Genomic DNA, 14242 nt, shown 5'->3' with positions numbered 1-14242 from the left:
ACAGTATCCACATGCCAGTCAACACTGCCCTGCTTCAATATGTCGATGATCTGCTGATCACCGCTAGAAGCGAACCTGAATGTGAAAAAGCCTCACTGACGGTTTTACAATTTTTGGCCGAAAAGGGGCACAAGGTGTCCCCTTCTAAGCTGCAATTCTGTGTCCAGCGAGTTGTTTACCTTGGGCACTCGCTGTCCAAGGAGGGAAGGCAGCTTACACCCGATCGCATCCAGTTAATTACTAACATGCCAATACCCAAGACACAAAAGGAGGTGCGGGCTTTTATAGGCCTCACTTCATATTGTAGGCAGTGGATCCCTCAGTATGCATTTCTAGCAAAACCACTCATTCAGTTGACAACACAGGAGGCAGCCACATCGACTGTTCTCCCTTGGACTCAGGAACATACACAAGCTTTTGAAAGCCTAAAGAAAGCTTTATGTCAAGCACCTGTTTTAGCAACACCATGTTACAATAAACAGTTTACACTCTTTGTTACAGAACGCGAAGGTACTGCCTTGTCAGTACTCACACAGGAACAAGCAGGATCACACAAACCATGTGCTTATTTTTCTAGTACATTAGATCCCGTAGCTCAGGCTCTGCCTGCGTGCCTAAAATCAGTGGCAGCGACAGCTTTAGCAATCAGACAAAGCGATGCCATAGTGTTAGGACACCAATTGACAGTACAAGTACCACATGCAGTAGAGGTTCTCTTGAACCGCACACAAACACAACACTTGACTATAGCACGACTCACCGGTTACGAATTAACATTGTTTCAGCCACACATAGAAATCAGACGTTGTAGTACATTGAATCCTGCCACACTGTTACCAGTAAACGGAACAGACCCACTAGCACATGATTGTATTGAAGTTATTACTATCACGACGAAACCTAGACAAGACTTGACAGACGTCCCATTGTCAGACCCAGACCTGACGTTGTATGTAGATGGTTCATGTCTGAGAACAAGTACAGGAGAGTTAGTGGCCGCTTACGCAGTCACAACAGACACTGAAGTCATTGAAACAAATTGCATAAATACCTTGTCAGCTCAAGCAGCAGAGCTCATCGCTCTGACACAAGCCTGTATTCAAGCCACAAATAAAAAAGTCAACATATACACTGATTCACGTTATGCATTCGGAGTTGTACATGACTTCGGCGTGCTGTGGCGAGAGAGAGGTTATTTAACTTCTCACGGTGCCCACATTCAGCACGGACCCCTCATTCATGCCTTATTAGATGCAATACATCTACCCACTGCAATATCAATTATGAAATGTAAAGCTCATACGAAAGTTACTGATATCATTTCCCAAGGCAATGATCTAGCTGACAGAACAGCTAAACAGACTGCTCAAACTCACACATCTGACATGACAAAGACAATAGTCCCGACACCAACACATTGCATGATGGTTAAGGATCCCGCTCTTGACGTAATTGACATACAGACACATGCTACACCAGAGGAAATAAAGAAATGGACTGAATTAGGAGGGATCCAAACGGATCAAGGATGGATGACGAAGGAAAAATCTGTATGGTTCCTTCCTGATTCAATGGTCCAAGTTATCATTAATACTGTACATAGTCCAGCGCACCTAGGAGAAAAAGCTATGCTAGACAGCATTCAACACATTTGGTTCAACAAACATTTACGAGCAGCAGCTAAACAAAAAGTTCGTACCTGTATGATCTGTTGTCAGTTTAACCCAGGTAAAAGCATTCCCGTAGAACAAGGTGGATTTCAGCCTCCTGATCACCCTTTTGAAGTCCTCCAGATGGATTATATCCAGATGGAACGATGTCGAGGATTCAAATATGTTCTCGTAGTTGTCTGTGCTCTTTCCCGTTGGACAGAGGCATACCCGGTTTCAGATTACACTGCCCCGACTACTGCCAAACAGTTGGTTCGAGAATTCTTCCCACGGTACGGTTTACCACGTGTTGTCTACTCAGATAACGGCCAGCCGTTCTCATCCGAACTAATGAAACACGTTTCACTTTTGTTAGGCTATCAGTGGAGATTTCACTGTGTCCGACACCCCGAGGCAGCAGGTCTCGTGGAACGACATAATCAAACTCTGAAAATTAGATTGTCCAAAGTATGTAGAGAGAAAGGTGTCGACTGGGTAGTAGCCTTACCAGTTGCACTCTTTTATATGAGAATGGTAGCACACTCTTGGACAGGGCTATCCCCTTATGAGGTGATCTTCGGTAGACCACCAAATATGTGGGGGACGCCTATACCACGCAAAATAACTGATGTTGACTGTAATATGCTGACAGATTACTTGGCTTCCTTGATGTCTGCACTACAATCTTGTCGTTCACAGGTAGCTGCAGCCTTTCCCGACAACACCGAGGTGAAACCCCATGACGTAATTCCCGGGGACCTGGTGTTAGTGAGGAACTTTGACCGGAAGTCTCAGCTGGATCCTAGGTGGAAATCGCCTCAACTCGTACTGTTAACCACGAGGACAGCCGTGAAGATCGAAGGTCGCAAAGGCTGGATACATTCAAGTCATATCAAGAAATTTCATGGACTTCCGTCTGATGTAGATGATACACCTCGCGTGTCTTCACCGATTGACTCAAAGCTTCCTTTGGTTGAACCGAGTAATCAGGAACAATATAAACTAAAACTAAGGTCTAATAAGTCAGACAATTTGATTGTTTAAGTCCTCTCCAAGGTGAATCGGTCGAATTTGTCTCTGACATGAATCCCCTAGACCTGAATAGAGAAAGACACCGAAAGAAGCAAATGAAACGACATGCGTACTGTAAATCACTGCGTAGTCATTGCACAGTGACGTTATTAATTTTGTTTTTCTTAAGTCTTTTAATAATCGCTGCAAGTATATTGTTGCACATATATTATCCTATTTCTAAACATGTTTACAATGTTACTGCTGAACATTCTTTTAGTGAATTACCCTTGCATGAGTTGTCCTATAGATTTGCGCTGCGCAATAACACTTTTATTAGTATGTTACATCATTCCCATCAGGCTAGCAATGCTACAAATTGTTGGATATGTGGCCGACTCCCTCCCTATCAGAACTATAAAGGAATTCTGCCTCTCTTTCCATATCCGTTCACACACAATGGCTCCTGTGGAGCATGGTTTAGTTTAATTAATTCCCTCGATTCAAACTCAGTAACTTATCAAGACAACTGGGTATGGGGAAACCTGAACTTAGTTTTGCTTAAAGTCTGCTACCCTAACAAGGAGGGACTTCCCAAAAGAACAGGAACGGATCTAGAAAATGAAGTATATGGATTAGGTAATTTTACGCTTAATATCATGATCCTGAATGTCGAATCTGAAGCTGCACCAATTTTGCCCGCTATGTCAGTATTTCCAGTTAAAGGTGAATTATGTGTAAGAAAGAATGGTTCCATACATATGGGCCATAGTAGATGCACCACTGTAATAGAATTCAGTGATCAAGGCAAGTCTACATTTAGAGCTTCTCGCCATTCCTACTTTGTATGTGGTCAGACTGCATATATACGTTTGCCTCTAGATTGGGATGGTACCTGCTACATCGGATTCCTTTTGCCACCTGTTTTCCTAGCTCCTCCTGATTATCACAGAAATACTCATTTAGTACACAATAGAGAACGGAGAGATCTCCCAATAGTCGACTACACTGAGACAGCATGGGAAAAATACACAGATTTCAATAAAGGTCTCTTTCCCTATATAGGTACAGTTACCAATAGTAAGCTGATACGTAGATTAACCAGAACGCTTGAAGCAGTAGTGAACGAAACTATTTCCGCCTTAGGCAATTTAACAGAAGAGCAGTCTGCTATGCGGATTGTTGTGCTTCAAAATCGTCTTGTCCTTGACGTCATCCTGGCCGATAGGGGCGGAGCTTGTAGGGTCATCGGATCAAGTTGTTGCATTTTCATACCAGAAAATTCGCCATCTGTATATAAAGCCATAACTCGCCTTCATAAGATTGTAAGCCAGATACACCAGAATCCAGGCACCTGGACTTGGTCCGGTTGGTTTTGGAGTGTATTGTCAACCTTTGGATGGAGGGTCCTATCCTTCCTAGGTATTGGCTTTCTCATACTATTCAGTTGCTGCTTATGCCTACAATGTGGACCAGCGATTTGTGGTCTGTGTGCCACATCGTGTATTCCACCACCAAGATTTCATTCATCCCGGAAGAAGAAAGAAGAACAAATGATGCTATATGAACAAATCGATGGATTGATGAAGATTGATATCTCTTAAGGGCAAGTAGGGGACAAGGAGGGAATGTGGAAATATGGATTTTTATGATCAGTTATGTCCCCTATCTTGGACCCCAACGGTTTCATGTATAAATCACAAGTACATGTATGTTTCCTCCAGTTCCAGTTATGAAGACGCAAACACATGTGCCTCCACCGTCAACATGTCCTCTTTCAGATCCGCCATGAATGGGCCGGATATTCTATTCCTAAGTATGAAAGGCCACCGGCTTTATATGGTTCATTTATCCCATTTTACAGTCCAGGCGAGTAGGCCCTGATTCTGCCATCAAGCCTTTTCTTGCCTTCTGCCTCTGAAAGCTCCAGTCTGAGCTCGCATCTGTATCCATGAACTTTGTCCTACTCCCTGCGCGGCTAACGGTCCCTGACTCGACCTGTCTGCTTGCCAAAAACTGTATTTCACCTTCGAGATTATCTGCTCCGCTCCCCATCCAATGCATTCCTGTCTAGTAGTTTAAGTAAACATTCTTCCAGCTACTGAGCAAAAGGCCCGGCTTCTCTGTCTTTATGCAAGTAATTCATAGCCCTGTTACTATGGAAGATTTCTGCCCTCGCATCTAGTGTAGACACTTAGACGCTTGTACACGCACTAACAGTCAGTATAGTCAGTATAGAATGAGATTCTATTCTAAGAGACCTCTCTTTTTGGATAACATAGTTCTTTAAACATAGGATGTTAGATATGATTTGGGATTAGGTTGACATAACCCCAGACTTCTGTCTCCACATGTAGAGCTAAATGTCAAATCCCCTTCACCCCCTAGTTGCACGTCAATCACACGTCATGCTGCTGCGCGCGCATTTCTGCCAAGTATTTCTGCTGACATTGCGAAATTCTTTCATGGTGCCACCTATTTGTGACATCATATCTAATGACGTTCTTTAGTTACGCCTAGTTACACCCACTTTAGTTACGCATGTATGTTTTATCTCTGTTATCAACTGTTACGCCTCCTGCATCTGTTTTCACTATAATGCCTTTGTATAAAAATGATTACCTGTCAATAAAGTATGGTCCTTCACTTCCTGAACCTTCGTGGTGATGGAATATGGAGTCCATCAATTCGAATTGATTTTGGAATAAAGCCCGTTCCAAACCTCTAATACCACGGATTCTGCCTCTTATTTTACTGAGCTATTATTATAGATTTTCCGCATCAAATTAAGTACCGGTAATTAAATTATTTACCACATATATGGCGCCCGAATAGGGACACTTTCTCATCCCACACGCCGGAGGTGCGTTGCAGGCCCGGTCTCCTGTCACAGCTGGACGGACAACAACGCGTACCCACAGGATTTCCTGTATCTCCCTCCTGCCGAGCGGGGGTAACTGAGGCTGCGATCAACACCCAGACGAGGCGGTGAGAAGTGCGAAGTATCCCAACCAGAGCCTAGCAGAGAGAGCAAGATCCGAGGTATACAGAGGCCCACCAGTTTCCGAAGTTTCCGAAGTTTCGAGTCGAGTCCAGTCCGGTTCAAGTCCAGTTCAGTTCAGTTCCGAGGCCTTCCGTTCCGAGCTACCCGGTGAGTACCATTGTCACGCCTCCTGCATCTGTTTTCACTATAATGCCTTTGTATAAAAATGATTACCTGTCAATAAAGTATGGTCCTTCACTTCCTGAACCTTCGTGGTGATGGAATATGGAGTCCATCAATTCGAATTGATTTTGGAATAAAGCCCGTTCCGAACCTCTAATACCACGGATTCTGCCTCTTATTTTACTGAGCTATTATTATAGATTTTCCGCATCAAATTAAGTACCGGTAATTAAGTTATTTACCACACTCTCTCCGTGTGTGGGCGCCCGCGGACGCCCTCCTACACCAAACCCAGGGGTGGGTCCCTCTGCTGCCGGGCCGGCGGGAAGGGACGCGGAAGGGGGTAACGCGGGCCTGCGGGAGGCTGCCTCCACCATGTGCCTTCTGGCACGGGGGCTTCCCCCTCCCGTCCCTCCCCCACCGGGGCGCGGGGATGGGGGCCACAGTCCCTCGCTGCTCGGCAGGGTGACCAGATGGCCTGGCCTCCCCTTCCCGCCGCTCCCGTGCAGGGAGCAGCACCGGGGAAGGAGCCCTCCCAAGCGGCTGCCTCGGAGTGCCTGGCCACCCTCGCCGGACTGCAAGGGCGACTGGGCACGGCACCCTCCCAGGCCACCTGGGGGGCTGGGTGGTCCCTGGCCATCTGGTCACCTGGCTGCACGACCAGATGGCCCTGCGGGCCGGGCGACCAGATGGCCCTGCGGGCCGGGCAACCAGATGGCCCTGCGGGCCAGGCGACCAGATGGCCCTGCGGGCCGGGTGACCAGATGGCCGGCCTGCCGGCCGGCCGGGCTGACTCCAACTTTTGTCCTTCCACAGAGTTCTGTAAGCCCCGACTACGTGGGGGCTTAATAGTCGATAAAAATGGGCTCCCTGGGCAGGCCGTCGGGGAGAGGACGTGGCCTGGGCTTAACCCTCCTTGGTTCCAGCCGAGGGTCCAGGTGCTGGGGACAAGGGATCCACCGGGGGCCCGGGGAGGATGTCCCCGGCCTGGCTAGGGTCCGGAAGCTGGGCCCGGGCCCGGTGCTGGAGCTCCGTCCCCGGGTGCGGCTCCGTCCCAGAGTGTGGGAGCCCCCCCGTCCTGCAAGCCAGCCGAGGGTGCGGGTGCTGGGGACGGGTGTCCACCGGGGCCCGGGGAGGCTCTCCCCGGCCTGGCTAGGTTTCGGAAGCTGGGCCCGGTACTGGAGCTCCGTCCCAGGGTGCGGCTCCGTCCCGGGGTGCGGGAGCCCCCTTCCCGCAAGCCAGCTGAGGGTCCGTGCGCTGGGCACGGGTGTCCACCGGGGCCCGGGGAGGCTCTCCCTGGCCTGGCTAGGGTCCGGAAGCTGGGCCCGGTGCTGGAGCTCCGTCCCAGGGTGCGGCTCCGTCCCAGAGTGCGGGTGCCCCCCGGTCCTGCAAGCCAGCCGAGGGTACGGGCGCTTGGGAAGGGGGTCCACCGGGGCCTGGGGAGGCTCTTCCCGGCCTGGCTAGGGTTCGGAAGCTGGGCCCGGTGCTGGAGCTCCGTCCCAGGGTGCGGCTCCGTCCCGGGGTGCGGGAGCCCCCTGTCCCGCAAGCCAGCTGAGGGTCCAGCCGCTGGGGAAGGGTGTCCACCGGGGCCCGGGGAGGCTCTCCCCGGCCTGGCTAGGGGTCTGAAGCTGTGACCGGGCCCGGGGCTCGTGCTCTGTCCGGCAGGGCCCGGGGTGCGGGAGCCCCCCGTCCTGCAAGCCAGCCGAGGGTCTGGGCGCTGGAGACAGGGGTTCACCGGGGCCCAGGGAGGCTCTCCCCGGCCTGGCTGCTTTCAGAAGCAAGAACCGGGCCCGTGGGGAGGCTCTCCCCAGCCTGGCTAGGGTTCGGAACCTGGGCCCGGACCCGAGGCTTGTGCTCCGTCCCAGTGTCCCAGGGTGCGGGAGCCACCCATCCTGCAAGCCAGCCGAGGGTCCAGCCACTGGGGAAGGGTGTCCACCGGAGCCCGGGGAGGCTTTCCCCAGCCTGGCTAGGGTTCGGAAGCTGAGCCCGGACCCGGGGCTTGTACCCCTTCCCAGTGTCCCAGGGTGCGGGAGCCCCCCCGTCCTGCAAGCCAGCCGAGGGTCCAGCCGCGGGGGAAGGGTGTCCACCGGGGCCTGGGGAGGCTCTCCCCTGCCTGGCTAGGGTTCGGCGGCTGGGCCCGGACCCGGGGCTTGTGCTCCGTCACAGTGTCCCATGGTGCATTAGACCCCGGTCCTGCAAGCCAGCCGAGGGTCCGTGCGCTGGGGAAAGAGTGCCCCCTGGGGCCCAGGGAGGCTCTCCCCGGCCTGGCTAGGGGTCTGAAGCTGGGACCAGGCCCGGGGCTCGTGCTCCGTCCGGCAGGGCCCGGGGTGCGGGAGTCCCCCGTCCTGCAAGCCAGCCGAGGGTCCGGGCGCTGGAGACAGGGGTCCACCGGGGCCCAGGGAGGCTCTCCCCGGCCTGGCTGCTTTCAGAAGCAAGGACAGGGCCCATGAGCCGGAGTGGCTGGCTTTATCTGCTACGCTGGCAGAACGGAATTTTCCGCCCACCCCTATACGACCGTGTGGTGCGGGAGCACCCGTCCTGTGGCCTGGTGAGGGTCTGGGTGCCCGTGACGGGGTCCATCGGGCCAAGGGAGGCTCCCCAGACCTGGCTGGGATCAGGAGCAGGGACCGGGTCAGGTGGGTGTGTGGCTGGCTAAGTCTTTTCCTTGCGGAAGTAGGAGTTTGGTTAGGGCTGGGCGGAATTTGCGGAATGCCTCTTCGCGGAATTTTGAAAAAAAATTGTGGAAAACGAGCGCACAACCTGAGGGACCGTGTGCCAGGGACTGTGGTCCCTCGTGCTTGGGCATGCTCCCCTATCTCCCCGGCCTGGCTGCGTTGAGAATGAGGGACCGGCCCCGGGCCTCCTGATTTTTGGTCAGGGCCTGGGATCCCACGTCCTGCGGCCTGCCAAGTGTCCATCTGCCCGGGACAAGGGACCCTGGGGCAGAGCCTCGGAGCCCTGCAAGGGCAGGCGGGAGCCCTACCGCTATGGCTCGGTGTGGGCAGCTGGGAGTCCTTTCGGTCCCGGCCATCTGGTCGCACCTTTCCCTCGGCCATCTGGTCGCACGCAATGCTTTCCAATGGGGCAACCAGATGTCCGGGCCAGCCTGTAAGTCCCGATGAGGGCTCATTTGACTCCCGGATCCCAGTCAGGGCTCCAGGAGGTCGGGCGCACCCGCGCCTAGGATCCCCTCTGTCACTCGGAGCGCGAGGGTTACAAGAAAGGTGGGTAGCCTTCCTCCGGATTAGTAGGGGCAGGGTATGCCGGGACAGCCCTCCTGGGGATGGCGGTTCTCAGGCGGGGACCAGATGGGCCAAGCCCGGACGACACTTCCCCGGGGCATCCGGTGCTCCCTCCTCCAGCCCGCGGCGAGGCAAAGTGCCCAGGATGGGCTCCATGGATCCCCCGGGCGTCCACCGAGGCCTGCAGCCCTGGAGCCCTTCAGCCTGGAGCCCTGGAGCCCTGGAGCCCTGCAGGCCCTGGAGCCCTGCAGGCCCGGAGCCCTGCAGGCCCGGAGCCCTGCAGGTCCGGAGCCCTGCAGGTCCGGAGCCCTGCAGGCCCGGAGCCCTGCAGGCCCGGAGCCCTGCAGGCCCGGAGCCCTGCAGCCCCGGAGCCCTGCAGGCCCGGAGCCCTGCAGGCCCGGAGCCCTGCAGGCCCGGAGCCCTGCAGCCCTGGAGCCCTGCAGCCCCGGAGCCCTGCAGCCACGGAGCCCTGCAGCCACGGAGCCCTGCGTGGCCAGGCGGGAACCCTAGCGCGAAGGCTCGGGGTTGGACAGATGGGAGTCCTTTCAGTCCCGTCCATCTGGTTGCACCTCTTCCCTCGGCCATCTGGTCGCGCGCAATGCTTTCCAACGGGGCGACCAGATGGCCGGGCCAGCCTGGAAGTCCCGATGAGGGTCCATTCGCCTCGCGGATCCCAGCCAGGGCTCCAGGAGGCCGGGCGCGTCCGCGCCTAGGGTCCCCTCCGTCACTCGGAGAGCGAGGGTTACAAGAAAGGTGGGTAGCCTTCCTCCGGATTAGTAGGGGCAGGGTATGCCGGGACACCCCTCCCGGGCATGGCGGTTCTCAGGCGGGGACCAGATGGGCCAAGCCCGGACGACACTTCCCCGGGGCATCCGGTGCTCCCTCCTCCAGCACGCGGCGAGGCAAAGTGCCCAGGACGGGCTCCATGGGTCCCCCGGGCGTCCACCGAGGCCTACAGCCCCAAAGCCCTGCAGCCCTGGAGCCCTTCAGCCCGGAGCCCTGGAGCCCTGGTGCCCTGCAGGCCCGGCCGCCTCCATCGCCCTTAGTGCACCGCATGTTTGTGGGGCACCCGGTGCTAAATCATTCGTAGACGACCTGATTCTGGGTCAGGGTTTCGTAAGTAGCAGAGCAGCTACCTCGCTGCGATCTATTGAAAGTCATCCTCTGAGCCAAGCTTTTGTCTCTCTCCGTGTGTGGGCACCCGCGGACGCCCTCCTCCACCAAACCCAGGGGTGGGTCCCTCTGCCGCCGGGCCGGCGGGAAGGGACGCGGAAGGGGGTAACACGGGCCTGCGGGAGGCTGCCTCCACCACGTGCCTTCCGGCATGGGGGCTTCCCCCTCCTGTCCCTGCCCCACCGGGGCGCGGGGATGGGGGCCACAGTCCCTCGCTGCTCGGCAGGGTGACCAGATGGCCTGGCCTGGCCTCCCCTTCCCGCCGCTCCCGTGCAGGGAGCAGCACCGGGGAAGGAGCCCTCCCGAGCGGCTGCCTCGGAGTGCCTGGCCACCCTCGCCGGACTGCAAGGGTGACTGGGCACCGCACCCTCCCAGGGCACCTGGGGGGCTGGGTGGTCCCTGGCCATCTGGTCGCCTGGCTGCACGACCAGATGTCCCTGCGGGCCGGGCGACCAGATGGCCCTGCGGGCCGGGCGACCAGATGGCCCTGCGGGCCGGGCGACCAGATGGCCCTGCGGGCCGGGTGACCAGATGGCCGGCCTGACGGCCGGCCGGGCTCAGTCCAACTTTTGTCCTTCCACAGAGTTCTGTAGGGGCTTAATAGTCGAAAAAAAATGGGCTCCCCGGGCAGGCCGTCGGGGAGAGGACGTGGCCTGGGCTTAACCCTCCTTGGTTCCAGCCGAGGTTCCAGGTGCTGGGGACAGGGGGTTGGACTGATGGCTCAGGGATCCCTGCACGAAGAGTCTTTGTCATTTGCAGCTGCCCCTTTTGCCCTGTCGGACTGTGCCTTGCTCAGTGGTTATCCCGACTGGAGTCCTGAATGGCGAAACCCTTGGATCTGACCAATTGGTCTGAAGAGTCAGCAGTGGATAATCAGTTTGTTTGTGCTACTGATATCAGTTGAGGTTTGGTTCTTTGTGGCTATTTTACCATTGTGGTTTGAGTTTGGTATGGTCTGAGGACCGTTTTTGATAAAAATGCTGAAAGTTTTTGTAATTATTTTGCTAGGTAAAAGAAAGCACTTGTTTTCCATTTGAAAATGCCTAGCTTTAGTAAAAGTTTGTATTCGTGTTGTCGTTGTTGTTCTGCAGATGCTCGTTTGGAAGAGGCTCAACCGGCACCCCCTGGAGGCTGCCCTAATTTTGATATGTATGTGAAGCATGGTCTTGACCCTATTATGTTAAGTACATTTTGGCACAAGTATACGAGGGACAGTGCCGAGTTACATTGGCCATTGACGGGCACTTTTGATGAGCAAAAAATTGGGTTTCTACAGGAGCAATTATTTAAGAAAAGAAGTAGACAGTCTATGTTTGATTCCTTTAGAACATGTCAGAAAGAGGCTAAAGAGAGATGCTTTGTTTATGGAAAGAAATGCAAGGAAGGGAAGAATGCAAACATTAGCGCAAAAAGCTGTGGCATATGATAGAGAAAAACAAGAGTCTGGAATTGAATGTGAGGATAGGAGATTCCATTTGCAAATAGATAAGTGTTATGTAGCTAAGGGGGACAATGATACTTTTGTAGAGGAGTTGTTAGATACACTAACTCTGCCTCCCTATGCCCCGCAGAGTATATAGCCTGTCATTCCCTTGCAGCCCCAGCAGTCTGTTTCGTCTGTTCCGACTGTTTCTGTACCTATGGCAGTTATTTCGACAGCCTTAGCTACAGCTCCCCCTACTCCTTCTTTGTCCTTGCCATATTTGGCAACTGTGACTCTCACTGCACCTGCTGTTTCGACTTCTGTTCCTTCCCCTCCAGTGCAAGTGTCAGCAACAATTGTACCTGAATCTACTGTTGTTTCTCCTTCTATGGTTTTTCATTCTCTGGTATCTTTAAATGTTGAGACGCCGCTTCGTGGATTTGAGGATAGAGATTGGACACATTTCAGGGAGCAGATAGGCCCGTTAGTGGGATCTGGGGTAGGGGATGGAAAAAAGCAAGTAATAGCTGACCAGGCTGCACAATGGGATCATAATGCGATTTATAGTGTGGAGGATGTTTGGGAAGCTATGTGAGATTTTTGACCCTTCATACATCAACACGCCCTTAAGCACATGTCCGCCATGTTGATTAGTCTTTGGCACAAACACAGTGAGACAGAAGCACCTCAAATTTTATTTGATATTAAAGATCGTGTATATGTGGCTGATTTAGAGCCAGGCCAGGTATTTGGGAATGTAACAACTTTGATTGCTTACAGGGGTAAATTACATGAGAGGAGCCCTACTCCGGTAACTCAGTTTCCGATGCGGAAGGTCCATCCAATATATTACCCAGAAATACCTGAGTTGGCAGATCAGCACGGGACGGTCACTAGACCGGCCATGGCTGCTCGTTTCCAGGAATAATGGGTTTATACTCCATGGAAAAGGAGGGAGGTTTTAGCCCTCAAGGCCCATTTGCCTGATCCTAGGAAGAATCCTAAAGCTTATTATAAGGAATTGACAGAGACTGCCTCTTCTACTGTAATGATTCTTTCTGATAGTGAAATGTTTTTTGTCTCCTTGTTCCGTTTGATGTTTGGAGACAGGTTCATACTAAAGACCATGTCGCGGAGTTAGGTGGCACATGGATGTGATTAAGGGATGGGATCAGGAACGGAAGCCAGGGGATAAACCCCGAGCTGAGATACTTGCTTTGCCAGGCTGCATTATTACATATATGCATTCCCTCATTCCAACTAAAAAGGTAAGTTGGGACAAATTGACGGCTTGTCCACAGAAGAAGGATGAAAGTGTGTTAGATTTCTTTACCCGGTCTGAAGATACGTTTTTGGAATGTAGTGGGCAGGATATGTCTGTTGAGGGAGGAGTTCAATTGTTTGGTGATATATTAGTTTCTAATCTCCTTCCTGAAATTGTGACTCGTTTACAGGCATCTCAGAGCATTTGGTCCACCTCTTCCCCCTCTGTTATTTTAAATATTGCTGAAAATTATGAGCATCAAGATCAGGAGGAAAAGGATAGATCAGATAAGAAACATAAGGATTTGAAGACAAATGTAATGATGCAGCAAGCGTTTAGGGGAAACAGTAGGGGTCAAGCTGGTCCTCTTAGACAGCTTCCATGTACTAGCAGACAGCCCTCGACGACACTTTTAGGACCAAATCAGTGTGTGTATTGTAAGGAAGAAGGTCATTGGCATAGCCAGTGTCCGGTGCTTTTACAGAAAGTTGCAGCTCCTAGAGGGCGTGGTTCTGGTGGGAGAGGTCAGGAGGCTGACAGAGCTCAGAATGCTACAGTTTCACAGGGTCGCTCTGATAATAATTACTTTAATGAGCCTCGTGAAGGCCAATATTATCATGCCGATTACGATATGGATGAGGTGATAGGGGTGTCCCATAGCTAGGACAGCCAGGGAGAGGGACCACTTCCAATACCTGTAGATCAGCGTGGTCCTTATGTCACTTTGGATTTGCAAGGCTCAACTAAGGAATTTTTGGTGGACACAGGTGCGGCAAAGAGCTCTGTTTCTCAGCATATGGTCCCTGGAGTAGCTCTGTCTGGCCACAATAATGTTTCAGTAGGTTTATCAGGTGTATCAGTTGTAAGACTCATCTCACGTCCCCTAGCACTGACTGTTGGTACTTTTGCTGTGGAGTCTCTGTTTTTGTTGACATCGAACTGTGGTGAGAATTTGATGGGTTTGGATTTGCTGAAGAAGGTGCGTGCTACTATCTTTTGCTCTCCTGCAGGTGTCTATATTACTATGGGTCCAGATGTGAGTACTAAACAGTGTTTGTCACAGGATGCACCCCTTCCAGCTGAATTTGCTGATGTCCCACCCACTCTATGGGCTACAGGTGACACGGATGTCGGACTGTTGCATATACCACTAGTTTCTACACAAGTTACGGAGAATATTGTTTTGCCTCGCATTCCTCAGTACAAGATACCGCAGGCAGGGGAACGGAGTCTTCTTCAGAACATTCACCATTTGATAAAAAAGGGAGTAGTTGACAAAAATGTCTGGCAATATTTGTAAAAGTCCTATTCTTC

This window comes from Triturus cristatus, chromosome 4_1, assembly GCF_964204655.1.
Source record: "Triturus cristatus chromosome 4_1, aTriCri1.1, whole genome shotgun sequence".
In the NCBI taxonomy this organism is placed as follows: domain Eukaryota; kingdom Metazoa; phylum Chordata; class Amphibia; order Caudata; family Salamandridae; genus Triturus; species Triturus cristatus.
The sequence above is the reverse complement of the archived record's forward strand: the minus strand, read 5'-3'. Positions refer to the sequence as shown.